We start from the raw sequence: 2,798 nt of genomic DNA, 5'->3' as shown, positions 1-2,798 counted from the left end.
GTTTGGTGGTCTGACCACAGAGATACCAGCAGTAGAATTGGGGCCTGAAGCCTCTGCCCCCAGGGGTGGGTCCTGGGCCCCCAAGCGGGACCCAATGACCCAGGAGACCTCAGACTCCTCTGGCCAGCTAGGCCACCACTTGACTTTCTCTTTCTCTGGACTCAGTTTAAAACCTCCCTCACACCACCCTCTTGGTAGGTTGAGCCAAGGCTGCAGAATTTTCTGGGCCAGCCTACTTGCCACCCCCACTCCACCCCCCCCAGCCAAATCCTTATCATTCTTTTCATTTTTCAGTGTTCACAAGACAAAGGAAATAAGCACTCAGAAGGAAGCACAAGCTGTGTTTGTTCCTTGCTGCTGCTTCCATGTAACAGGATCCTGCTTGGGGAGGTCACACCGGGGACCACGAGCAGAGCCAAGGCCCGAGGCTGCCCGGGGCCATGTTTCTGTCCACAGTTCTGGCCCGTGCAGAATGACACGAGGCAGAGCGTCTCCCAAATGCCACGTAGCATGGGCTTCTTGCTGTGGGTTCTCGCCTGACCCACATCCACACCTGGGCCCCACTGGCTGAGGGCCAGCTTCAGGGCTGGAGGAGCCTGAGCCATGTAACCTGCAGAGAAGGGGAGAGTCTGGACTTAGGATCTCAGTCCTTGGGGCTGAGATTCCAATCCTTGGATCTTGAGCTGGTAACTTAACCTCCTTAAGCCTCAGTTTCCTTGTCTGTAGGATGGGACCAATAGCCCTGCTCTCCAGTGAGCTGTTTGTGACAATTAAAGGAGGAAAACACATAATAATCAATGCATGTGTGTTTGGTATTACTAAATTTCAGGTAATTATAATGAAATGCCAAGTAAATTAATAAATACCAAGCATGGTATAAATTAATCCATTTAGATCATACATATTTTATAACAAAAGTAATAAATTAATTGTGATTAGTACATGACAGACCCTCAGTGCTTCATATGTATTTAATAATGGTGTGAGCGCTAAGTTGCTTCAGTCGTGTCTGACTCGGTGTGACCCTATGCTGCAGCCCTCCAAGTTCCTCTGTCCATGGGATTCTCCAGGCATTTTTAAATATTCCAATACATAGAAAACAGAGGCAGGGAGTGATGCAGTTATCACTTGAGGCTTGCAACCTGGATAGTGACCAGCAGACCTGGGATCTGAACCCCAGAGTCTAATTGCAAAGCCTTTGTGCTTAACCCCTGGGTTTCACAGCTTCTTGAATAAGAAGCCTAGAACAGTTTGCCCTGCATAATCATGGGTTTCAAATCTGTTGAGTCAACCAACTGTGGATCAAAAGTACTTTTTAAAAAAATTCCAGGAAATTTCAAAAAGCAAAACTTGAATTTGCTGCCCAAGCAAATATTTACATAGTATTTACATTATATTTACAGCTATTTACATAGCATTGACATTGTATCAGGTATTATAAGTAATTTATTAATAGTATTAGTTGCATTGATTATTATGTTTTCCTCCTTTGTCACAAACAGCTCACTGGAGAGCAGGGCTATTGGTCCCATAAATAGTATTAATCTATAAATAGTATTACAGCTATTTACATAGCATTGACATTGTATCAGGTATTATAAGTAATCTATTAATAGTATTGTCTGACTCCTTGCGACCCCATGAACTGTAGCCTGCCAAGCTGCTCTGTCCATGGGATTCTCCAGGCAAGAATCCTGGGTGGGTAGCCATTTCCTCCTTCAGAGGATCTTCCCGACTCAGGAATCCAATCTGGGTCTCTTGCACTGCAGGCAGATTCTTTACCGTCTGCGCCACCAGGGAAGCCTGGATGATGTGCTAAGGTTACATGCAAACACTACACCATTTTATATAAGGGACTCGAGCATCCAAGAATTTGGTATCCAGGGGTCCTGGAACTACTTCCCCTGTGGATACCAAGGGATGGCTATGTGTAAAGCGAGTGGAGTACAATACTTGCCATTATTCATTAACATCGCTATCTGGCTGATCCACATCCACGTCGCTGTCAGATTCAAGCACCTCCGGCCCAGCTGTGAGCCCCGCTCCCATAGCAGGTAGGCCAAGTCACACCAGCCTAGGTGGGCATCTGAGGTTCTTCTGTGATCAGACACATTTAAGGTGAGTCTCCTTTCAGAGGGCTTCCCCGGTGGCACTAGTGGTAAAGAACCTGCCTGCAATGCAGGAGACGCCAGAGATATGGGTTTGATTCCTGGGTCGGGAAGATCCCTTGGAGGAGGGAATGGCAACCCACTCTGGTATTCTTGCCTGAAGAATCCCATGGACAGAGGAGCCTGGTGGACACAACTGAAGCAACTTAGCACACACGCAGGCTCCTTCCAGAGCTTGCTGGGGTCAGCCCTGCTCTCTTGGCAATGGCCTGGGAGGGAGGGAGTGTCTACTATTTCAGTGCCCCAGCCCCTCCTCAGACACACCCTCTTTAGGCTCCCGAGGTACAAAGCTGATGCCCATGGATAGACTGCGCCCCATCACTGACTTGTGAACTCCTAAAATGTTCCCAGCACTCTGCCAAGTGCTCCAAGGAACACCAAACAGTTCACGAAGTGCCAGCTCAGGGCATGAACAGTGGCGACCCAGGCAGGAGTCTAACATGCCCAGAGCTGTTCCCGTCTGTGTTTACCCCAGCCCCTCCCTGAGAGCGCAGGGGACTGCTGGCTTCAGCAGCAGACACGTAATCCATCTGCAGACTTTCTAGAGTGGGTGTTGGGAGCTCAGAACAGCCTGTGTGCGTGTTGAGTGCTCCTGAATGCTAACTCACTTCAGTAGTGTCCAACTCTGTG

The 2,798-nt window shown here is 48.5% G+C and overlaps 1 long non-coding RNA gene across 1 annotated transcript; it reads right to left on the bottom strand.

Annotated features, from left to right (window-relative positions):
• Nucleotides 1-324: 324 nt before the first annotated feature.
• Nucleotides 325-2,378, bottom strand: LOC147356675 (uncharacterized). The gene is made up of 2 exons (XR_015143448.1): nt 1,958-2,378; nt 325-610 (listed from the first exon to the last, which is right to left on the bottom strand). It is a non-coding gene; the product is annotated as an uncharacterized LOC147356675 (long non-coding RNA).
• Between the last annotated feature and the right edge of the window lie 420 nt (nt 2,379-2,798).

Source organism: Bos grunniens, chromosome 16 (genome assembly GCF_055505025.1).
Source record: "Bos grunniens cultivar Pamir isolate PY7600 chromosome 16, Bosgru_T2T1.0, whole genome shotgun sequence".
NCBI lineage: Eukaryota > Metazoa > Chordata > Mammalia > Artiodactyla > Bovidae > Bos > Bos grunniens.
The sequence above is the reverse complement of the archived record's forward strand: the minus strand, read 5'-3'. Positions and strand labels throughout refer to the sequence as shown.